General features: G+C 36.6%; 1 protein-coding gene across 3 annotated transcripts in view; it reads right to left on the reverse strand.

Moving 5' to 3' along the window:
- The window catches only part of LOC136879210 (uncharacterized), a 1250431-nt gene that overhangs the window by 135387 nt on the left and 1088724 nt on the right, over positions 1-26320 (reverse strand). The window lies entirely within an intron of this gene.

A 26320-nucleotide genomic window follows, 5' to 3' on the forward strand; every position in this document is an offset into this window, starting at 1 on the left:
GACCACCTTCTCCGTGGTTGACTAGTGAGATTAAATCAGAAATGGCAAAGCGTGACTCATAGTACAGAAGGTTTAAACGACTTTGAAAACTACCGCGTTCTCCGCAACAGGGTTAAACAGTTAATCAGAAACAGTAAATATAAACACATATGTCAAGTATCCAAATGCAAGAACTCAACAGAAATATGGAAACAATTACGTATGATGGGTATAGGCCGAAATTTATTAAAGCAGGCGCCAAATGTATCCCTTGATGACTTAAATTTACACTTCACGTCGGCCGAATCCACTGTAAGAGCAAATAATAATAATAATAATAATAATAATAATAATAATAATAATAATAATAATAATAATAATAATAATAATAATAATAATAATAATAATAGTAATAATAATTTTCATAACTGTACAAGTAATAGTAATAATTTTTATAACAGTAATAATCATAATAATAATAATAATAATAATAATAATAATAATAATAATAATAATAATAATAATAATAATAATAATAATAATGTTCATTTTATGCCGATGCAAGATACATCTGTGTTTAAAGAGGCTGGTATAAATGACGTAAAACGAGTTATGTATTCTCTCAGATCAAATGCTGCTGGAAACGATGGCATACCTCTGTCTTTCTACAAATATATCATTGGCGCCATTCTGCTTATCGTAACACACATTATTAACTACTGTTTAACCCAAGGTATTTTCCCTACGGCGTGGAAGGATGCCCTCGTCATCCCAGTCCCAAAAAAGGATGGACCCAGTATTCCTTCAGATTACCGACCAGTTTCTATCCTACCACCCTTGTCCAAAGTGCTGGAACGCCTGGTACATGAGCAAATCCTTACGTACTTACATAAATATGCTTTACTTGACTCTTACCAATCAGGCTTTAAGAAAAAACATAGTACCATGACAGCTCTGCTGAAAGTGACAGATGACATTAGATATGCAATGGACAACAAACAAGTGACAATACTTACTCTTTTAGATTTTAGTAACGCATTTGATACTGTCGATCCTAGGTTGCTTCTTCCCAAATTACAGTCCTTAAACTTTAGCCAGAAAGTGCTGGAATTTTTCTATTCTTACCTAACAAACCGCCAGCAGTGTGTGGTTGCAAATAATAATAAATCAACGTGGCGAACCAAAAATATTGGTGTTCCACAAGGGTCAGTCCTAGGCCCTCTCCTATTCACTTTATATATAAATGATATCACCAGATCAATTAAGTACTGCAAGTACCATCTTTATGCTGATGATCTGCAAATTTATTACCACACTAGAACTAATAATATACAACAAGCAATATGTAATGTAAACGCTGACCTTGAGCAAATTAATAGCTATGCAATTATAAACAACCTTAAATTAAACCCCCATAAAACGCAAGCCATTATCATCGGTACATCACAGAATCTTCACATTTTTAAACAAAATTGCATTCCTCCCATAACTTTAAATAATACTGTTATATCTTATTGTGAATCAGTTTCTAACCTTGGAGTTATTATAACGGAAACTCTAAACTGGTCAGCCCAAGTTAAGAATATCTGCAAAAAGGTTCATTGTGGCTTGCACCCCTTAAAATGGTTCAGAAATGTATTCCCTCGATCGCTAAAAATTCAACTTGTTCGGTCATTGTTATTTCCCATTTTTGACTACTGTGACGTAATTCTTACGGATATAACAAATGAATTAAGCTTGAAACTACAACGCACTCAAAATGCTTGTCTTAGATATGCTATGGATTTACGGTATGACGCTCGAGTTTCTCCCTACTATAAATAATTATCTTGGTTACGACTAGACGACAGGCGTAAACTACATGTACCAGGTACTTTCGGAAGACATCCCTGATTATCTCTCCAGCAATTTTCGTCACCTTGGTTCTTTACATCTCCATGAGACTCGCTCTGTGTCCCTCCTAGAAATACCTGTCCACCGAACAACCACATACCATCGATCACTTACTATCACCGCTTCGGGATGGTGGAATGCTCTTCCCAAAGACATCAAGGATGCTGCATCAAAAAGTATATTTAAAACCTCCTACCAGCAGTTCCTCGTTAAGTGCTTCCAGCAAGGTACAGTACCTGTATGAGTGGAACGAGTGATTGTGTGTGAAAATGATATGAGATTATTGCACAATAAATTAAATATTGGTGTAATATGAAAATTTAAATTAAATTAAAAACATCCATATTGTATTTACGAAGTAGAAGTAGCCTAAAATAGCTAGTAGTAAGTACAGTATTTAACTTAGATCTAGTCATGCAAGCATACATTCAGTTAAATTTCATTTCATATTTTTATTAAGCTTACTAGTATTTTTACATTCGTATTTCTTTCGTTGTGTATTGAATTTTTTTTCAAACCTGTATTATGTAGGCAGTTACTTTTCTTTCTTTCTTTCTTCTTTGCTTGTATATATTCATATTTTTGTCTTAAAATTAGTGTTATTTGTAGTTCTTGGTATTTTAAATTAATCAATGTCATTATATGGAATAATAACAATATGTGTGTGGTTAAGTGTAAGAAAGGGCCAAGAGCCCTAACTTCGCCACCGAAAATAAAGGCTTTATCTATCTGTCTAACTTAAATTTATTTTTCATTGAGTTTTACAATCAGCACAGAAAGGCTATTAGATCTGTTTTAAATTCCAATGCTGAAAACTGTAAAATTCCTTCGGATGAAATATTTCATTATTTCTCTGAAATTCTCGGGCAACCTAATGACATGATTCGATCCGAATACCCATCTTATACAAGTGATATTGATAGGGAACCAATTGACATTTTATTTAATGACACTATAAGCCCAGATGAAATCAGCTTTGCTGTTAATCATATAGCCGTAGACACATCACCCGGTCCAGACCACGTCCTCGTCAGAGTTATCAAAGACAGTACTGCAGTCGACATAATATCTCACATTGCCACACGTATGTTGAAAACTGGGGTTGTACCTTCTATCTTCAAAAAGGCCAGGACTGTTCTAATTCATAAAGGTGGAGATACACTCAATATTAAGAACTGGAGACCTATCACAATCTGTTCAGTAATAAGGAGAATAATTGAGCGGGTCCTTGACAGGCGTCTTCGTGAACATGTTGTCTTAAACCCCAATCAACGAGGATTTACTAACTCCTCTGGAACGCATATCAACACTGCGATACTCGACTCTCTTCTCCGTGAAGCCAAAAACAAACAAGCTAATATGACTGCTATATTCTTAGATATTCAGAAAGCCTTTGACAACGTTTGTCATGCCCATTTAAATAAGACACTAAAGTCGTTACCAATTCCAACCAAACTTACGAATTTAATCATGAATCTGCAAATAGGAAATGTCACACAAATTCAGATGCAGGGAAGCAAAACAAGACCTCTCTTGATAAGCTGGGGAGTTATGCAAGGTTCTCCTCTGTCGCCAATCCTGTTCAATCTCGGCATCAATCATATTCTGGATGACCTTAGCGAAACGTCGATATCTACCCAGTATGGCTTTCAGTTGAGTCCAGATCGTGAAGTTCTAACAGTATTAAGTTTTGCTGATGATGTAGTTATTGTTGGAAAAGATTCTGAGTCAGCTTTAGTACTTGCTCATGCGGCCATACATCAACTACAAGAAATTGGACTTAGCATCAATATTGGAAAATGTAAAGGAATATGCATCAAACATGGTCACCTATCAGAAGAAAAACTATTCACGACAGATGAAAAACAGATACCATGTCTGAAGAAAGGAGAATCTATCAAATATTTGGGTGTAAATTTTTCCAATGAAATTACTTTCCAGTCCGTCGAGGTCCTAAATAAGCTCAAGAACACCCTAGAGCTCCTCATTTCTTCACCCCTTTTGCATTCTGATCAAAAATTTGTAATCATAAACACTTCAATCTGTCCCAGTTTGGTATATAAATTTCAGACAGTACCACCACAAAAGATTCCAGTCAAATTTACAAATGACGCCGATATTATGGTTAGGGGGCATTAAAGGAAATTTTGCAACTTCCCATGGATGTCCCGAATGATATGATATACGCTTAAATGAAATTTAAAGGTCTGGGTTTATATTGTGTATCATGGGAAATATATCTGCAACATATTAATGCATGCAAAATTTTGAAATCTTCCAATAATAATTTTCTACATTCAACGAGAAACTTATGTCAAGAAATCAGCACAAGCCTCGCCGCATTGAATGTAGCGGAAACAGAATCTATTCGAGACAAAAGACATGGTTTTGTAGATACAAAGAAAGTCCGACTCGAATTGAGAAGAAGAGCTTTTGACAACTGGAGCAAGAAAGAGCATAAAGGCAAAGGTGCAGTCCTATTTAAACAGTATACTCCAGCGAATACATGGATACGTGATCATAAAGGATTGTCTTGCAGCGAATGGCGTGATGCAATAAAAATGAACGCCAATGTTTCTGCTGTGCGTACTGTACCTGGCAGATCCCCGGGCAATAGCCTCTGTCGGCGTTGCCACAGAGAGTTCGAAACTCTTTCACACGTCCTGGGAGCTTGTCCACATGGTGAATTACTACGCACCTCACGTCATAATGTATAATCAATGACAGCTAACGCTCTGAGAGGACAAGGTTAGAATGTCTATGAAGAAGTACATGGTCTCTCCAACAGAGGAAGCAACCGACGCATTGACATTATTGCTTTTAAGCCATCCTGTTCTAAAGGTTTCATCATTGATCCAACAATTAGATTTGAGACCAACGAAAACCAGCCGGAAGAGGTCGATGCAGAAAAAAGAAGAATTTATGAAGAAGCGGTGGACATCTACAAGCGAAATATAAGCTCTCATCCATTTCTGTAATCGGTTTGATGTTAGGTGCTGGAGGAACTATACCTACATTTTTTGTCAACTTCTGCAACACCTTTGGGCTAAATAGAGATTTTATCTATAACATCGCCATTACCACACTCAAGAAGAATATCATGATCTTCAAGAACCATGCTTGCGGACCTCAAATAAATGTTTGGCATGCTTCACTCGACTGCCTACATTTAACATCATACGAACACATTGTATCCACATCCATTATTGTTGTGAAGGTAGGCAACCTGCAGCTGTTGCACGAAGATAAATAAAATAATGCTTCATATTAAAATACTTTCCTATGACCTGTATTTTGAAGGTGGTCGCTTCACATCAAAAGTATTTTACTGGCAAGATTGTAAGACTGCAGCCTAATTAAATCAGGGTTTGTTATATTTTGGGCTTATGGCAGCGGGAAATCACCTGACTCCCTAAGGAGGCCAACGGCTTCGGGCTAATGAGCCCCTTTAGGTAGGGTGGTGGTGGGGTGGAGGAAATGCCACTGAAATCCATTATGCAGCGTCTGTTCTCCTAGTTAGGGGCGGCTGCACAAGGCGTCTGTACTCCAGAGGAGTGGTCTCATTATCACCTCACTGGATCACATCCAGAGCTGTAATTCAGGACCTAGTCCTTCACAGGTGACACCTTGACACTCAACCATGGAAGGTCTTTTAAGCAATACTCCACTGGCTGAACCAAAAGTTCAGAGAAGGCAGCATTCAGGTATGGTGGGCTGCCACTTAAAAGATACAGTAAAGTCGGAGGCATGGAAATACCCCAGTACCACATACACGAATGAGACAAAATCAAGATTCAAACCAAAGCAGATAACCTGCTTCTCTACACAAAATAAAAACTCACTCGTAAACTAAAAGTGACCGCTGACATAATGGATGAGCACAAAATTCTTATCATGGGATTATAGAAAATTAGAAACACTGGACAGGATTTCTGGTCAGCCTTAAAAAATAAACTCAGTTCAGGAATTCAAATCACATTTTCCACGACTCTTAACGCGCACATTAAAGGCATCTAATAAAATAAATAAATAAATAAATAAATAAATAAATAAATAAATAAATAAATAAATAAATAAATAAATAAATAAATAAATAAATAAATAAATAAATAAATAAATAAATAAATAAATAAATAAATAAATAAATAAATCAATCAATCAATCAATCAATCAATCAATCAATCAATCAATACTGATCGGCATTTAGGGCAGTCGCCCAGGTGGCAGATTCCCTATCTGTTGCTTTCCTACCCTTTTCCTAAATGATTTCAAAGAAATTGGAAATTTATTGAACATTTCCCTTGGTAAGTTATTCCTCTCCCTAACTCCCCTTCCTATAAATGAATATTTGCCCCAGTTTGTCCTCTTCAATTCCAACTTTATCTTCATATTGTGATCTTTCCTACTTTTATAAACGCCACTCAAACTTATTCGTCTACTAATGTCATTCCACGCCATCTCTCCACTGACTGCTCGGAACATACCACTTAGTCGAGCAGCTCTTCTTCTTTCTCTCAGTTCTTCCCAACCCAAACTTTGCAAAATTTTTGTAACGCTACTCTTTTGTCGGAAATCACCCAGAACAAATCGAGCTGCTTTTCTTTGGTTTTTTCCAGTTCTTGAATCAGGTAATCCTGGTGAGGGTCCCATACACTGGAACCATACTCTAGTTGGGGTCTTACCAGAGACTTATATGCACTATCCTTTACATTCTTACTACAACCCCTAAACACCCTCATAACCATTTGCAGAGATCTGTACCCTTTATTTACAATCCCACTTATGTGATTACCCCAATGAAGACCTTTCCTTATATTAACACCTAGATACTTACAACGATCCCCAAAAGGAATTTTCACCCCATCAACGCAGTAAACGGAGAGGACCATTCCTATTTGTGAAACTCACAACCTGACTTTTAACCCCGTTTATCAACATACCATTGCCTGCTGTCCATCTCACAACATTTTCGAGGTCACGTTGCAGTTGATCACAATCTTGTAACGTATTTATCACTCTATAGAGAATAACATCATCCGCAAAAAGCCTTACCTCCGATTCCACTCCTTTACTCATATCATTTATATATATGAAAACATAAAGGTCCGATAATACTGCCTTGAGGAATTCCCCTCTTAATTATTACGGGATCAGATAAAGCTTCACCTACTCTAATTCTCTGAGATCTATGTTCTAGAAATATAGCAACCCATTCAGTCACTCTTTTGTCTAGTCCAATTGCACTCATTTTTGCCGGTAGTCTCCCATGATCCACCCTATCAAATGCTTTAGACAGGTCAATCGCGATACAGTCCATTTGACCTCCAGAATCCAAGATATCTGCTGTATCTTGCTGGAATCCTACAAGTTGAGCTTCAATGGAATAACCTTTCGTAAAACCGAATTGCCTTCTATCGAACCAGTTATTAATTTCACAAACATGTCTAATATAATCAGAAAGAATGCCTTCCCAAAGCTTACATACAATGCATGTCAAACTTAGTGGCCTGTAATTTTCAGCTTTATGTCTATCACCCTTTCCTTTATACCCAGGGGCTACTATAGCAACTCTCCATTCATCTGGTATAGCTCCTCCGACCAAACAATAATCAAATAAGTACTTCAGATATGGTACTATATCCCAACCCATTGTCTTTAGTATATCCCCAGAAATCTGATCAATTCCAGGGGCTTTTCTAGTTTTCAACTTTTGTATCTTAGTGTAAATGTCGTTGTTATCATATGTAAATTTTAATACTTCATTGTCCTTAGTCTCCTCCTCTATCTCGACATTATCCTTGTAACCAACAATCTTTACATACTGCTGACTGAATACTTCTGCCTTTTGAAGATCCTCACATACACACACCCCTTGTTCATTAATTATTCCTGGAATGTCCTTCTTGCGACCTGTTTCTGCCTTAAAATACCTATACATACCCTTCCATTTTTCACTAAAATTTGTATGACTGCCAATTATGCTTGCCATCATGTTATCCTTAGCTGCCTTCTTTGCTAGATTCAATTTCCTAGAGTGTTCCTTCAATTTCTCCTTACTTCCACTGCCATTTCTAACTCTATTTCTTTCCAGTCTGCACCTCCTTCTTAGTCTCTTTATTTCTCTATTATAATAAGGTGGATCTTTGCCATTCCTTACCACCCTTAAAGGCACAAACCTGTTTTCGCATTCCTCAACAATTTCTTTAAACCCATCCCAGAGTCTGTTTACATTTTTATTTACCGTTTTCCACCGATCATAGTTACTTTTTAGAAACTGCCTCATGCCTGCTTTATCAGCCATATGGTACTGCCTAACAGTCCTACTTTTAAGACCTTCCTTTCTATCACATTTATTTTTAACTACCACAAAAACAGCTTCATGTTCACTAATACCATCTATTACTTCAGTTTCCCTATAGAGCTCATCTGGTTTTATCAGCACCACATCCAGGATATTTTTCCCTCTGGTTGGTTCCATCACTTTCTGAATCAGCTGTCCTTCCCATATTAACTTATTTGTCATTTGTTGTTCATGCTTCCTGTCGTTCGCATTTCCTTCCCAATTGACATCTGGCAAATTCAGATCTCCCGCTACAATCACATTTCTTTCCCTGTCGTTTCCCACATAGCTGACTATCCTATCAAATAATTCTGAATCCGCGTCAGTGCTACCCTTTTCCGATCTGTACACTCCATATATATCAAGTTGCCTATTATCTTTAGAAATGAGCCTTACACCTAGAATTTCATGTGTCTCATCTTTAACTTTTTCGTAGCTTACAAATTCTTCTTTCACCAGAATGAACACGCCCCCTCCCATCATTCCTATTTTATCTCTACGATACACACTCCAGTGCCGTGAGAAAATTTCTGCATCCATTATATCATTTCTCAGCCATGATTCAACTCCTATTACATTATCTGGTAAATATATATCTATTAAATTACTTAATTCTATTCCTTTCTTTACAATACTTCTACAGTTCAACACTAACAATTTTATGTCATCCTTACTTGATTTCCAGTTCCCTGTTCCCTTATCACCGCTCCCTAGGCCATTCCGTTTCCCTGAATATATCTCCCTATTACTCTTCCAAACAAATTTCCTAACTTATATGTACCACTGCGGTTTAAATGAAGGCCATCCGAGCGCAGATCCCTATCTCCTACCCACCCATTAGGATCTAGAAATTTCACTCCCAGTTTCCCACATACCCACTCCATAGTCTCATTTAAATCCCCAATCACCCTCCAGTCAGTATCCCTCCTAAACAGTATTCCACTAATAACAATCTCCGCTTTCATAAACTTCACCCGTGCTGCATTTACCAGATCCCACACATCTCAAACTATGTTGGTACTTATACCAGCTTACCTTACGTTGTTGGTACCAACGTGAAACACTACCACCTTCTCCTTCCCCTCCTCCCTCTCTTCTACTTTCCTCAACATCTGCCTCAACCTAATTCCTGGATAACATTCTACCCTGGTTCCCTTTCCTCCACACACTTTCCCACGTGTCTAACGATGGAATCCCCCATGACCAGAGCCTCAACCTTACCCACCTCATTTGATCCCCTCCCCTCCTGGTCAGACCTATCTTTCCTGATAACTGCAGAAGCTACTTCCTCCTCCCTTTTCTCCTTCCCATGACCCTGTTCCACCTGTCTTTTCCTATCCTCTACTCTACATTTCCCTTCCTCGTACTTCCTCACATCTCAGCAACAGTTCCCTGTCCCTCATCTTCCCTCTGTTGTTCTACCTGGAGTGACTCGTACCGATTTCGCATAGACACATGTCCTGAATTCTGATCCTGAATAGAGCCCTTAGCCTGCAATCTCCTTCCCCTTAGAAGATTAGACCACCTGTCTTCTACAACTCCTTCCCTTTCCTATTGGCCGATGACCTTCGATATTAGGCCCCTTAAAATAACAAGCATCATCACCAATAAAATCTATAATAAATGCCCGTGCTCACACTAATGATAGAAACAACTCCTCAAAAGACCAGGAGGAAACAGAAGATTTTGGGACCTATTGGACCAGACCATAGATAACACTCCCAAACACCACGTAAAATTATGAATAGGCGACTTCGACGCTCAACTAGGCAGAGAAAGGAAATACCGTGACATCATTGGAAAATCGCCGGTACACAAGAGAACAAATAAAAATGGAGAGAGACTGGTCGACCTGTGTAGAAACTACAACTTAATCTCAAAATCTACATGTTTTAAGAGAAAACCTCAAAAACTCAAAACATGGAAACACCCTGACTACACTAAAGGAGAATGGCAAATGAACCACATCTACATGGACAAATACCACCACAAAGAGATCTATAACGTCTAAGTACACTGAGGAATAGACACAGGCTCAGATCACTACATAGATAAATTTAAACTCACTCCCCAGAGGAGACATCAAAAGCAAGTCCCTAAAACTAAGAGAAAAATAGATCCTACCAGCTAATCAACAATGAAAATTACCAAAAAGCAGCTGAAAAAATGTAAATCACAGATAAAATTGAAGACTAAGTATACATCCTTAAACAAATTGCAGAATACCTGGCTTCTATTAAACCACGTAAAAACACCAATGGTGGAACAGTGAATGTGATGAAACAGTGGAGAAAATACATCAGGCATGGCGATTACATCAGTCCCAAAAATCAGAAATATCCTATCAAAATCTAGTAAAACAGAGAAAAGAAATTACCCAAGTCTTAAAAAGAATAAAAATACAGCATCTTAAGGACACACTGCAATTAGTTGAAGAAGAATTCAATCAAACTCATTCAAGGGACTGCTACAAAACCTTCAGAAAACAGCTCAAGAAATATGAACCCCCGACCCTATTGATGATGGATGAAAATGGTAAGCTGGCTCATAACAATTAAGACAACGCAGAAATTGTGACTAAATATTTCAACAAACTTGTAAATTATGAGGAACCTACAGAATTCCTTCATTTGAACACCAACACCCCAATAAAAACACCACCAGAGAAGAATAAAGGAAGTCTACCAAGCACTGAAATAAATTTAAAAACTACAAAGCGGTAGGAGAAGATCAGACCTTTGCGGAAATCTGTAAATATGCAGGAAGATCAACAAAAGTTGCCCTCCATCAACAACCTGTCTCTATCTGGATTAAAGAAGAACTGCCAGGACACTGGACAACAGCCGTCATTCACCCACTGCACAAGAAAGGAGACAAAAACCAACCCTAATAACTACAGAGAAATTCCGCTCCTAGACATAACGTACTAAATATTTTCAATAATTATCCTTAATAGGGTAAGTTTACAACTTGAGAAAGAACTAGGAGAATATCAAGGAGGTTTCAGACCCTGGAGGAGCTGTCCTGATCAGATCATGGATCTTAAGTTGATAATGGGCTATAACAGGAGAAGAAACGGAGATATGGTGATTTGATAACATTTGTTGATTTCAAGAAAGCTTACAATTGCATCAATAGAGAATCTCTGTTTAAAATCTTAAGACACCTCAAATTAATAACCATGATAAAATTGACTCTCACTAATACCAAATCAAAAGTGAAGTTAAGGGGTGATACATCAGCGTCATTTGAAATGAAAATTGGACTACGGCAGGGAGATTGGCTCTCACCACTATCAATCAATCAATCAATCAATCAATCAATCAATCAATCAATCAATCAATCAATCAATCAATCAATCAATCAATCAATCAATCAATCAATCAATCAATCAATCAATCAATCAATCAATCAATCAATCAATCAATCAATCAATCAATCAATCAATCAATCAATCAATCAATCAATCAATCAATCAATCAATCAATCAATCAATCAATCAATCAATCAATCAATCAATCAATCAATCAATCAATCAATCAATCAATCAATCAATCAATCAATCAATCAATCAATCAATCAATCCTGATCTGCATTTGGGGCAGTCACCCAGGTGACATATTCCCTATCTAGTTTTCCTAGCCTTTTCTTAAATGATGCAAAGAAATTGGAAATTTATTGAACATCTTCCTTGGTAAGTTATTCTAATCCCTAATTCCCCTTCTTATAAACGAATATTTGCCCCAATTTGTCCTCTTGAATTCAAACTTTAGCTTCATATTGAACCCATAATTCTATGATGAAAAAAATATATAATTCCAAATATTTATTTCAGTTACAAACAACTTTTTGAAAGTAGCCATGTTTTCTTTCAAGAGCCTCTCTGTCTCGTGGGAACGAACTCTTCGTGACAAGCCAGCCGCGAGCTCGTGAAATGCCGGGATACTTCGGTGGACCTCGAGTAATGAATAATTTGTCAGTTTCGAGAAATCTTTCATAACGCGAGTTTTTGCAGACATGATAAATCCAGGAATAAAGGATCTAAATTATTTATAAACCGTATGCAAAGATAGAATCCCCAGGGTAAATATAAATGCAGTTAAGCCTGGAGGAGAGTGCGTCCTGCTCGCGGATTGTGCGACACGTGGCAAGGTCAATTTCCCGAAGAAAATGCCGCGAAACTCCGTGGCAGAAATAATTCATTACGCCCGTTGCAATTATGGGAAAAATATGAAATTAACACCATAATGAATTGTAAGACTGTCCGAAGTTAAGGAATACATTTCATGAAAATTGGTCCAGTGGATGTGGAATTAGCAGATTGCACAATCGAGCCTCGTAGAGAGGGTGGCGTCCCTCCCAGAGGGTATAAAAGAAACCTCCCTCTGCCTATTTTACACATTCTGTCTAATGGTCTGAACGGCTGAGCCCACGTCACTCGTCTGCAAGAAAGTGCGGGGTTTTGTTCTCAAAGTAACTTGTTATATATTCGTGTCAATGGTTCCAGTAGAATCTTAAGTGGAAGGTGATAGAAATTTTCCTGAACTGCCGCCGATGAAAACTTTGAAGGTTTAGAGAGTTGGTTAAAGTACGTAGCTGAGTTTCTCTCTGTATTACAATTGTGCGCATTTGATATTTGTAAAAGGAAAGTCTGCGGTTACCAGTGAGGTCTGATTTTCTTATCTGTTTGGAACACCTGGCCAGTAGTAGCTTGAACGGAAGCAGGGTCCTGGGAATACTGTGGCAGTCGCCATTTGAGAAGCGTGCTCGTCGCATGTTAAACGGCAAGAAAGTGCGGTATTTGCGGTGTTAATCGACACCGAGTGTACAAATCTATAGCTTAAGTTATATATATAAGAAGATGATGTCAAATGTAACCATGGAAGGCTAAGCATGAGGCCAGTTGGCTAAATGCAGCCATAATCTAGGATGAAGACTATGATTACAGGTCTGTAACTATATTTTTATCAATGTTGTAGTTAGAATTTTGTTTGTCCCAACAAATTTTCAGTGCGTGTGTAGAATTTATATTTAATAATGATCAGGCGAATGTATTACATTTCTGGTCGTCATGTGAAACTCTTCAGGGCCGTAAAATTCACGTCAAGAAAGTATTAAATGCGAAGTTTAAATAATGTGTTAATATTCTTTGAGATATTGTTCATATTGAGTAAAATTAGAAAGGTGACGACGATAATGTAGTCGTGGTGAATGTCTCAATTTCGAATATCGTATGAGTTCAGAAAATTTTGTCGAAATAATAATAATAATAATAATAATAATAATAATAATAATAATAATAATAATAATAATAATAATAATAATAATAATAATATATAATAGAAATTATGAATGTTAATGTAATAAGAAGTGGGGAGTTTGACTCCGATCATTACCTCTCTAAAATTAAGCTAAAGCTTCTGCCTCAAAGGAATCAAAGAAGCCCGTGAAAATTAATGAAATACAACATAGATAGGCTCAAAATTACACAAGCAACTATAGAAAACTTTCAGGAAGAAATTAAAATAACTCAGCATGGCAAATGGCCAGAATTATCTAAACAGATTGATAGTGCAGCGAAGAAAGTATTTGGATCAGTTAAAACTAAAAAGAAAGTATGGTGGAATAACGTGTCTGAGGAATCACTTATGGAAAGAACGAAAAAGTGGAAAAAATGGAAATGTTCCGGAAAGAATGAACACTATGAGCTATTTAAACAACAAAGAAAGGAAACAACAAGAATAATAAGGCAGGTTAAATGATCTTTTGAAAAATCGCAGCTAGTAGAAATTGAGAATAATTTTGTAAGGAATAATTCCCGAAATTTCTATCAGACATTTAAGAATAAGAATCCCGGAGCATTTGCTTCAGAAACGCAAATGGTAATACTGGCCTTAACAATGCCCAGAATTGTGAGATTCTGGCAAAGCACTTCGAACAACTGCTGAACTGCCCTGAGCCAGATCATAGATTAGAATTTTCAGAAATTCAGGAAAATCTAGAAGCTGATGCCCCTCCAACAGAGGAAGAAATAAAGGAAGCCTTAAAAAATCTTAAAAATAACAAAGTTAGTGGGGAAGACTCCATAACAACTGAACTTTTAAAATGGGCAGAACCAAAAATTATAGAAGATCTACAAATAACCTTTGAAGACATTTGAGAAACAGAAAAGATCCCAGAGGATTGGAAAGTGGCTCTAATACACCCATTACACAAGAAGGGTAACAAGCAAGATGTCAACAACTACAGAGGTATATCTCTCTTGCCAGTTGCTTACAAGATATTCTCAGCAATACTACTAAATAGAGTAAGATCGACAATGGACAGTCAATTGGGTGAATATCAAGGTGGATTTAGAGAAGGAAGATCTTTCTTTGAACAGATTTTCAACCTGAACTCTATAATTCGACACAGATTAAAAAACTCCATAGTTGTGACATTTATTGACTTTAAAAAAGCTTTTGACTCTGTTGATAGGGAAACACTAGATAAAGAAATCCGTTAATTTGGAGTTAAAACTAAATTGTCAAACCTAATTCGTGAAACACTTACAGACACTATCTCGAAAGTAAAATTTATGGGTGAAGTATCTTGACCTTTCAAAATAAATACAGGTGTCAGACAGGGCGATGGTCTATCTCCACTCCTTTTCAATTGTGTCATGGAGAAAATTGTAAGAATTTAGAATGAAAAACTGAAAGAATCTAAAATATTGCCACTCATGCTGGGGAAGAAGAACAAAGGTGTTGCAATAAATTGCCTAGCATTTGCAGATGACTTTGCCATACTTTCAGAAAGCCTTACAGATGCAGCAATGCAAGTCAATCTCCTTGAAAAGACAGCCAACATGACAGGCTTAAGAATCTCTGCCGAGAAAAGAAAATTTTTGACGAATATAAAAAGTACCCCAAAGTTTTTAGTAAGGGATATTGGTCAAATAGAAAAGTTAAGAAATTCAAACATTTGGGTGAGACAATTCAAGAAAATGGTTTCAAAAATCTGCTATAGAGGAGAGGATACAAAAGATGGAAAGAGCGTACGGTATAACTAAGTATACTTACAACAAAAAGTACTTATCAAGAAAACTTAAAATAAAGAACTACAACACAGTAGTGAAACCAGAATGCCTTTATGCCAGCGAATGTCTAGCACTGAACTACAAGCTTGATAAATTAGCAATATTAGAAAGAAGAATTATAAGGAAAATATTAGGTCCTATAAGAATTGCAGAGTTTTGGAAATTAAGAAGTAACGATGAAATTTACCAGAACGTAGAAAACATATCAGAAACAATGAGAAAAAGGAGATTGCTATTTCTTGGACACATTTACAGAATGGATGACAATAGACTAACTGAACGAATCTTCAAGTACCTTTGGGAAAAGAAATCAACTACCACCTGGATTCAAGAAGTCAAGACAGACCTGGAAAGGAACAACATACGAGAAGAAGAATTATTGGAAAGAAAGATTTTTAGGGAGAAAGTCTTAAAAATGGAAGGATTCCAAGGGAGGAAGGAAAAGAAAACAGACACAAAGTGGACTGAAGACAGGAAAAAGAAACACAGTGAAACAATGAAAGAATACTGGAAGAAAAGGAAAGAACAACTAAGGAGGAACAATTGAAATTGTAACGTGGTCCTTAGAAGGCCGGAACGCAATAATAATAATAATAATAATAATAATAATAATAATAATAATAATAACAATAATAATATTCACCGCGGGATAAAACTTTTCTATGTTATAAGTGTATTTAACAGTTATGTTCAATAAGGTTTGCGTGCGTCTCGAAATTCAGTGAAGTCTGATAAAGTTATATTTATTCATGGGATGTTAAATTTTGTGAAATCTTGTATGTCGGTGATATAGGAAATCACGGTGTGTTGTTGTATTCCTGAGGTCCGAAAGTTGTAGTAAAAATAAATGAAGAATTATGTTTATAAAAGTTGTTTGTCACGAAAGGATTGAGGTTTGAAAAGTCTTGAAACAGAATGGAATGTTGAGATAAGTTTTGTATAGATGTTGAAGGCAGAGGAAGCCTGTATTTCACGTGTAGTACCGCCGTGAGAGGCGATGAGGATGAATTTTTGTGACAGGCTATAGTTGCTGATTGCGAAGAATTTTTGAGACAGGCTGTATGTTAAATGTGACATTTCTGAGGCAGGCTGTAGTATATTCCGCTTACAATCCGGGACAGCTGACCGAGTGAAGGTTGGATCGAGATGAGTATTGTGTGATGCACAGTAAGATTTCAAGTTAAGATCCCCAGTGAAAAACAATTTCTCTTGAAGATTGTACATCTTGGCAGTTAAAACAAAGTGACTAGTTTACGTAAAGTCAGCATCATGAATATTATAGTATACGACCTCAAGGGTAGAAGAGCATTCTGAATACACGGTTGGTGTTATTTGACTGTAATGGCAAATTTCCACTCAGAAAATTTCATAAATTACGAGACGATAATTTATCATTAAATTGGAAACATTGTGCGATGAGATATTGAACGTTCTTAAAGCGATAGTTTGGCTGTGTAGATTCATTGAATTTCGCTTCACTGGATAGTTTATGGGTCTGGATATTTGGAATAGTGAGATGGTAGGCTAGGTGTGGGCCTCACCCTAGAGTTACCGTGTGGATTTTGCGATGGTGATGATTACTGTTTAGGCGATATTCGCGTAATCTTAGACGTGTGTTGAAAATCATTATTAATTTTCAAAACTTCATTGTGTATGTTGAGATCGTGTCTGAGTTGTGGATTGCTTGCCACTCGTTATTTATTTTTCAATTTCACGTTTTATTAACAAGATAGGGACTTAGTTGCATTTCCCGAATTGCGTTCATTCTGTGGCAAGATTTGTTTCATTGTGTGCTATTAGTTTCGACATGGTTTACAGCAAATATAACAAAGAGTGTGTTCGAAGTTACGATTTCGCCTGACATTCTGCAGGAAGCGTAGACAACCCAGTTTCCTCTCGACGACAGATTTAGGACGTCACATGTTATCCTAGGAGTATACTGATGATGAGACGTCCTAGTTCACGCTCAACGATAGGTTGCGAAGGTGTGTGTATGTACATAGAGGTTAGTGTTATGGTGTGCAGATATTAGGTAGGCCCGACGATAGGTTTAGGATGTCGGCTGTATATACTCAAGTCTTAGATTAGGGTTTTTGCGAAGTGACTTGAGCGATGGTAGTGTCTGCAGCAGTGTATGCAATGTGAAGAGTGTTAGTTAAGTAATATTGAGGCCATGTTTTGCGCACAGCCCTTACCAGCTGGAAGGTGTTTACCTAAGATTATGGAACCACTAGTGGCATGAACGTGAGGGTTGTCCAATATTGGGTACTGAGCTAACGGTGATTTTAATTTTACTGCAGTTCGCCACGCGTGTTTGTGTTCATTGAACTTCAGTATTTTTTTTTACGGACTTAGTTGTTTTGTCGTTCTGACGTCCGTTTGCTTTGCTAGTGAGCGTGTTGACACTCAGCTTATTTGTGTGAGACTTGAGTTACGAATGCGGGTTCGATTCGTCAGCCGGGAATATATTTGATTTTCAATTTATTTCGTTCTTTCATTTATATACATTGTTGATTGTGGTCGATCAATAACTTTGTAGGTAGTTTGATGGGACAAACAATAAGTAGATGGATCTGTAATGGTAGTCATCGTTGTTGTAAAGGAAATAATTCCTACATTTTTATTTTATATTACCATGTGGACTTGTAATTTTATTAAGCGTAACGTAACCGTTTATAACCTGAAAGTTGGTGTTGTAATAATATCTTTCAAGTGATTTACCACTTTTTATTTAACTTCAGTGTGTGCCATTTATTCTAAATGCGTGATGAATAAGTGTTTCCTGCGTTTCGCAGTTTTGTTCCTTCAGAACGACGTAACGTAAGGTCCTCTCGGATCGTGTTGTTGTTGGTTCTTTCTGAACAGCTGTTTGGGTGATGCACGTTTCAACAACGGGATTAAGGGTGTCACGAGATGACAATACTTGGTGGATTTTTATTTTCAATTGTGAATTCTGCTGTTAACTTGTAGTGAACACCATGCTTTCCAGTAATAGTTCGCAACCTATCCAAAGCAACTGATAGTCAATTTGGTTCGATTAAGGGCCCATTCGGCGGGTGTTTCCATATCCAACAGGGTATTTGACTGGTGGATAACCTTAATTAAGAGTAAATCTGGAGCTCTATTTGTTGAAGGTCAGACTTTCCACGGATTGTGTGGGTTAATTCTCAGTTATCGTTTGGATCACTAGGTGCCCGATTTTCAAGTTACTTTTCATTTTTCTAGTTTTCGGTGTCCACTAATCTGTGATATTTCTACTTTTCTCCGAAGAAAATTCTTCGATACTGTAACGAATAAAACTAACGCTATGCAATGTTACTGCGTTTGATACATTAAATAATTAAATTTTTCTTGATCAAGGATTTTATATCAATTAATTTTTAGTGCAGTTAATTGATTCAATGAAAGTTAGTAAGCACACATTTGCTCCTCATTTCAAGTAGTTAGGCTCTCTTCTGAACCCTATCGTTTGGTTAAGATCGTGACCGAAATATTCCCACTACGACCCCAAGATTTAAGAGTTCGATATTAATCTACTGCAGCAGCTGTGGCCGACCAACTATGGAATGGTAAGTTTAAGGGTTCAATATTGTGATCTTTCCTACTTTTAAAGACACCACACAAAGTTATTCGTCTACTAATGTGATTCCACGCCATCTCTCCACTGACAGCTCGGAACATAACACTTATGATATAGATGTTGATTACCATAGGAAACCTCAAATATTTGTCCCAAATGAGTAAATTTATAATACCAATATAAATGGTCCGTTATTGGACCTTATAAATTTTCCAGCTAACTCATTCCTGGTTGCCAGCGTTTTGCTCCAGTGTGCTAAGTCGGGCTCTTCAGTTGGTAAATAGCACATCCACCAAGACGCATGGCTAGTGCATGACTAGTGCATGGCTAGCGCATGGCTAGTGCATGGCTAGTACATGACTAGTGCATGACTAGTGCAGGGCTAGTGCATGGATAGTGCATGGCTAGTGCATGACTAGTGCATGGCTAGTGCATGCATCTTGGTGGGTGTGCTATTTACCAACTGAAGAGCCCAACTTAGCACACTGGAGCAAAACGCTGGCAACCAGGAACGAGTTAGCTGGAAATTTTATAATGTCCAATAACGGACCATTTATATTGGTATTATATACCACTTAGTCGAGCAGATCGTCTCCTTTCTCCCAAGTCTTCCCAGCCCAAACTTTGAAACATTTATGTAACGCTACTCTTTTGTCAGAAATCAACCAGAACAAATCGAGCTCCTTTTCAATGGATTTTTTTCCAGTTCTTGAATCAAGTAATCCTGGTGAGGGTCCCATACACTGGAACCATAGTTTAGTTGGAGTCTTACCAGAGACCTTTATGCCTTCTCCTCTACATCCTTACTACAACCCATAATTCCCTCATAACCATGTGCAGAGATCTGTAACCTTTATTTACAATCATATTTATGTAATTGCCCCAATGAAGATCTTTCCTTATATTAAGACCTATGTAGTAATACAATTTAAATATATTACCTAAAGCACAAAAAATAACATGGGATATCTACAAAAAGAAATGTTTATCAATAAATGCAATAATAAAACACTGCAACACAGTTATAAAACCGGAAGCTACATATGCAGCAGAAACACTTTTTCACCTGAATAAACAATCCAAGACTGACAGACTTCAGATAATTGAAAGGGGGATTGAAAGAACCTACATCAACAAACATACCAGAAATATGGACAGTGGTGGATGATACCTAACAGAGTCGTGTACAAAGAGCTAGAACCCATTACAGATACTATGCGGAAGAGGAGACTGGGATTCTTTGGACATATCATGAGCATGCAGGATTCGAGAGTTCTGAAACAACTAGTACAACACAATGTCGTTTCAAAAATACCACAACAGGATGTAAATGGATCGGAGAAGTAAGAGAGGATCTGAAGGAAATAGGCCTTACAACAGAAGACACCACAAATAAGATAAAAGTGAATACAAATCTCCGCTTTACCCTTACACGAAACAAACCAACAATATGCATATTTTCAATTGACTAAAGGGCATGTAGATCGGGGTGTCTGAAGAAGTACTGGGAGGACTACAATTCCCGAACAATTCCTTTAAGGAGACCTGAACGATGAACTGAGTAAAGTGATCGTGTGTGGTCGTACAAAAGGAAGAAGAAGAAATATTTACTATAAGTAGGTAATAACTAATAAATAAATTATTCTTTGGTCTCGAAGTTTCGGCTACAAAATTTCTTTGATCCACAACCTCGTAGGGCTCCTTCCGATGTCCACATCCTGCCGTTTATTTCCATGTATTTTACCTTGTTTAATTTTGATGCTTCAATATGGTTTTAACGATTCTAATTTGCATTTAATGTTCCAAATGTTATTTCTTTTATAACTGTTATTAAGCCACGCAATCACCACTACAACTTCTAATGGTCTGTTGGGTAAGGATCGAAAGTTTGAATATACCGTAGGAGCATGTAAAATCAATCTGCAAGCCTAGAGGCAGATTAACGTCAACATTACGAACACCTACTTCAGAAAAGAATCCTCATAAGTAGCATTTACCTTACGAACTGATTGGTAAACGTCAGATGGACCATGTTGCTATCCCACACCACAGTTTCTGCCAGGGTCCTTGGAGGATCTAATATTGATTCAGTCCATTAGCTACCAAAGGTTAAAATGCAGTTTGTACCAAAGTCAAATGACAGATTCCAAATGCAGTTGATCCATAGGTCAAGGAACTCATGATAAATCCATATGTCATTGATGATACTCTAGAATCACACAATTCAGAGGACATTTTCAAGAAGGTTCAGGATGCTGCTGCTGTAATGATCAATTTAGCGAAACACTAATATCTCTATATCTCAAAAAAGCCCAGAATTGCTGGAATGAAACAGGAAAAATTGAATAATTCTTCATGCATCGTAAAGTGACTGCTAAAGTAAAAAGCTCGGCTAGGAGGTGCACTTATTGGCTACCAAGCTCTTTTGCTATGTTTCTAGAATGAGAACTGAAAGGGCAGCTCGTTTACAGTGAATCAAGGTTTATACAGCTCAGAAAGAGACATCAGACCATAGAAGATAGCATTCATAGAGATAGCAGAATTGTCTGGACATTTATAAAGAACCAAAAGAGGAGGTTGGGGACATGCAGTACCATGTGGTATAACGATGAAAAGTTCCTCATACAGTATTCCTAAAGATGGTGTTCAGAATTCTTCTTGCAACTCAGAAAGAAAGAGAACAGAAGCTAAATTTGTGAGACGAGAACGTTGTGGTGAAATTTGACCAGAAGATATCGTAAGACACTTGTTCAGTTGGTTTCTGGAAGAAGTAGATTAGATGTAAAAATATCTAGATTTATATTTCACATTTACTTTATATCTAGTACATGTTTGTTAAGGATATGTACTCGAACATTCCGATTGCGGAGACTATCAACATTGTTAAGGATAACTTAAACACAAATAGCCAGTCGAGTAAAGTAGAAATAGAAGAATTCACCAACTTATTAACATTCACATTAGAAAACAACATTTTAACTTTTAATAACAATGTGTACAAACAAGTTAAAGGGTTGGCCATGGTATCACCAGCGTCTGGTATCCCTGCGGACATATTATGGACGATATGGAATCTAACAGAATAATAGGCAAAATAAGAGGATTTGATTTAAGGTTGAGGTTTGTTGATGATACGTTCGTTATCATTAACGAACAGGATCTCAAGCCAAACGAGCTGTTAGGCCAGTTAAATGTTAGATAAACATACAATGTTTACAATCGAATCGGAGGATAATAAAAGTCCGAACTATCTAGACGTAACAATAACTAGAAATAATAAAAGCCTGGTTTACCGTCTCTAACCACTCGGGACAATGCAAGAAAGCGGCATTTTATAGCATGATCAATAGAGCAGTAAATATACCACTAGATAAAAATGAATTGAATAAAGAGATAAACATCATCCACGATATTTCCAGAAGAAATGGTCACCCTACGAGCTATGTCAACAGGATGAAGAGTACGGTCGTGAATAACCCAAACACTTTACTTGTAGATAGGAAAGAAAAGAAGAACTTTGCTACATTCACTTATATTAATAAACAATCATACGGCTTCGCTAAGCGCTTTAGGAAACACAATGTCCACGTATCCTTTAGAACAGAAATAATATTAAATTTTATTCAATTAGAATAGCGTAAACACCAATAGTATTTTCAGTAAGTCGGGAGTATAAAAACTGTCATGTCAACTGCCGTGTGTTGGTACAGAGCAAGAAGATATTCCAGATACTCTGTCATCTGCGTACATACGTATGAAAACAATCATAATTTCACTGATATTGAACAGGACATGGTTTTATTACACCTGTTAAATAAATGTAAAGAAATGAATGACCTTCAGAAGTTAGAAATTTACAAGTTACAAAAATTTAATAGTGAAAATGGGCTTACTGAACACATGGCAGAGAAAATGAGTTGTTTAAATTGGTGACCGAATATTCTAAAAAGAGAGCAAAAGAGAATGAAAGCGCGTAAGGGGGAGACAATTGATACAATTGAAGAGCCAAACAACAACATAGATGTTGGGGGATAAACGGACACTATTTTCACAGATTCTGAAAAACTTTTGATAGTGTATACAATGAAATCCTCTTAAATAGAGAGATTTGGATTCTCGCAAATAATGCTCAGATTTTTTAGAATCTTATCAAACAGGAAACATTATGTTCAGTAATTTGGGAAATCTTCTATGGTATAAACTGTCAAATCTGGAATTCCACAAGGCTCAAACCTAGGACCAATCATAATCCTGATCTTCATAAATAATCTCCTTAAATGTATAACAATTTCTAAGTATCTTTTATTCGCTGATGAATTTAAAATATTTCACCAATTACTTCAAAATATGACTGCTTACTTGTGCAAAGAGATCTTAATGATATTGTGCAGTGGAGCTTTTCAAACAAAATTAAATTTAACGTATCAAAATATGCATCAGTACCATCGACTAGGTGATCATTTTCCCCTGCAGGTCGGGACTGAACACGCTAAGGAAAGTCAACGAAGTGAACGACGTGGGGGTGATGCTTTACAGAGGTCTTTGCACGTAAGAAAAATTAACAGTTGAAGGATACTAAGCAGTAGATTTATTTTATGATCAGAAGCGCAAAACCATTTACCAAGGCGAAGGGAATCATGGCACTCTACAACACAGAATTAGAGTATGCGAGTGTAGTGTTGAGCCTAAGTTGTGTTAATTGAAATGCTCCAACGGTGCTTTAGAGTATGGTGTGCAGGGCTACAACACCTCTGCACCGCCCCTCCTTAAAGTTGATAAGCCAAAGTTGCAATTATTATTTTTATAAAATGAATACAGTAAATCAGTAGAATGCTTCAAACATTAATAGCACAATAATAATAATAATAATAATAATAATAATAATAATAATAATAATAATAATAATAATAATAATAACAACTTCAACTGACAGAGCAGATGGCTGTCAACTGGTACAGAATTAAGGTTAGGTTGAATAGACAATCCCACCTTCCAGTACTGTACAGAATTCACTACCCCGTCTTTTAAACATTAACACGATGAGAGTGGATTAATTACATGTATTAATGATACGTGTTTATTAATGATACGTATTGTGGAAATTCTCATGTTTTCTGTGCTTGCAATCATTGAAGCCACTTGTTGCATATAGGGATGTTCTTCCAAAAAGTGTACAAGAAGCACAAAACAGATTGTTGGCTGCACAAATAAACCTAATATTCACGTCTCATGATGTCACCATTTAAAAGCTTTCTTTCTCAAAGCAGTTTTTTAGAAATCGCTAGTTGCCTGGATACATCTGCATAGAATTACGCCTACACATCATCCTCACGATTTTCAACAGCTGACGAATGGAAACGCAACTAAAAACTTGGCGTACACTCAAAGTTTTCTGTGCCGGTACCATCACTTTTATTTTTGTCGTTGCACAATAGCCAGTTATTTGATTTATAGTTTGAATCCTGTGGAGAAACAAGTCTAATTTTAGTGTTTGAGGGAACAATTCATTCTGCTAATGTGCAATAGAGTTTGCGTCCCTTACCGTAATCATTTCACATCATCTACGTATATAAGAAACTCCTAATAAACTTCTAATCATAGGTAATAAATTTCATATTATTCCGTATTGAAGAGCAGTATAATGTAAAACACAAGCTGAAGTTTTCACCTGTTCAATACTATTTATTGTAAACTATAAAATGTTACATATATTTGATGAAACTTGTTCTGGTTTCGGTCTTGCTAGAGACCATCCTCAGTCAAAATCAATAAGTTAAGGCACGGCATGAATTATAAATAAAATTTATGAACCAATCTTGTCTTGTTGAAATTCAGTGCAAGACAAGTAAAGATTTGGATGTTAAACACTCATCACAAGACCAGGTGAAACACTTAACATACTAGCACTTGAAGACTCTCTGAAACAAGTGTCAACAGAATAATGTTGATGAGAAAGTGTTGAGATGTTCATTTGTTTCCAATATGGACCATTGAAAACCTTAAAAGAGTAAAGGAAGAAAAAAGTACATATATAGAATAGAGCTGAGTTGTAGAGGGGATATAGAGTGTGTCCTAGGTGGGGCTGAGAGATGTGGAGTGGTGGGTGATTACTGCAGAGTGCTTAGTCTCTATTTATTGAAAATGGGAATTAATAGATCCAATAAAGGGTTTGATTTTTCTGATATCTCATTAAAGTTGAAATTGTGATTAAAGAATTGATCCAGGTGGATGAAACAAATTTCAAAGATAGTGAGCAGAGAGCTGAAAACCTAGTATATTTACATGAATTTACATGTTCTAAGTACCTCGTGTCACGGCCAGAGCAAAGCTAGCATCCCCACTAGACCGATAGTTAATTATCCTTTAAGCAAAACGTCACGGTTCATTCAGAGATTCTTAGAAAGAAATTACGATTTTCTAGCCAACAAATCTAGTAGAAACACTAAAGTACTAGTTGACAAAATCAACCTTTTTAAAAATCAAACCAAACCACTTCATCCTTTCATTTTATATTGTTAACATGTATCCCAGCATCCCCATATCTGAAGTGTCTTCCATCATACAACAGGACCTGACAAAATACAGTAAATTAACTAAACTAAAAATTCTTGAATTTACTTATATTTTAAGAATTGGTTTAAAATAACAGTTATTTTAGTTTTTATAACACCACATACGAACAAAATGGTCACCGGCCTCAAGGATGTTGATAATTTAGAACATAACAGATTTCAACAGTAATATTCAATTTTGGGCCAGATACGTAGATGATACTATAGCTATAATGGATGAGAACTAGTCGACGCTACCACCATCCTTTAAAACTTAAACAAACATGATCCATATAACAAAATCACTTTACAACCACAAACTGAAAACAAAATAAATTTTTCCCACTTAATAATCTCAAGACACCATAATTCTCTTAGCTACAAAATTTATAGAAAACCTACACTAACCATAAACACCGTACATCAAGACTCCACAAACGTGCTGCATACCGTACTACAGCATAGTTCATCGATATCCCAATCTTAAAAAGATCTTATACATCAATTAAACACCATCAGAAACCTAGCCATATATTAAACATATTTCATTGAAGGAATAATAAATTAAGTCAGACATCGACTTCCCACTACTAAAGAAGAAAAAGTAACAAAACCTTATTTTCCACCTTCACTTTTAATAATCCAGAGATATACCACATTTCAAACATTTTCTACAAATATTATTATTAAAATGTCTTTTAATCAGTTCAACTAAACACAAACTCAATTAATAATAAATTCTATGCTTAAATGTAGTAGCTGTCCGTCCACCTACATCAGCCAAACTTTGTCACGAGGTACTTAAAACATGCAAATTCATGTAAATATACTAGGTTTTCAGCTATGGGATGGACTCGAACCATAAATTGATGAATATTGGTCAAGATCTAAAAGTCTTG

Source organism: Anabrus simplex, chromosome 8 (assembly GCF_040414725.1).
Source record: "Anabrus simplex isolate iqAnaSimp1 chromosome 8, ASM4041472v1, whole genome shotgun sequence".
NCBI lineage: Eukaryota > Metazoa > Arthropoda > Insecta > Orthoptera > Tettigoniidae > Anabrus > Anabrus simplex.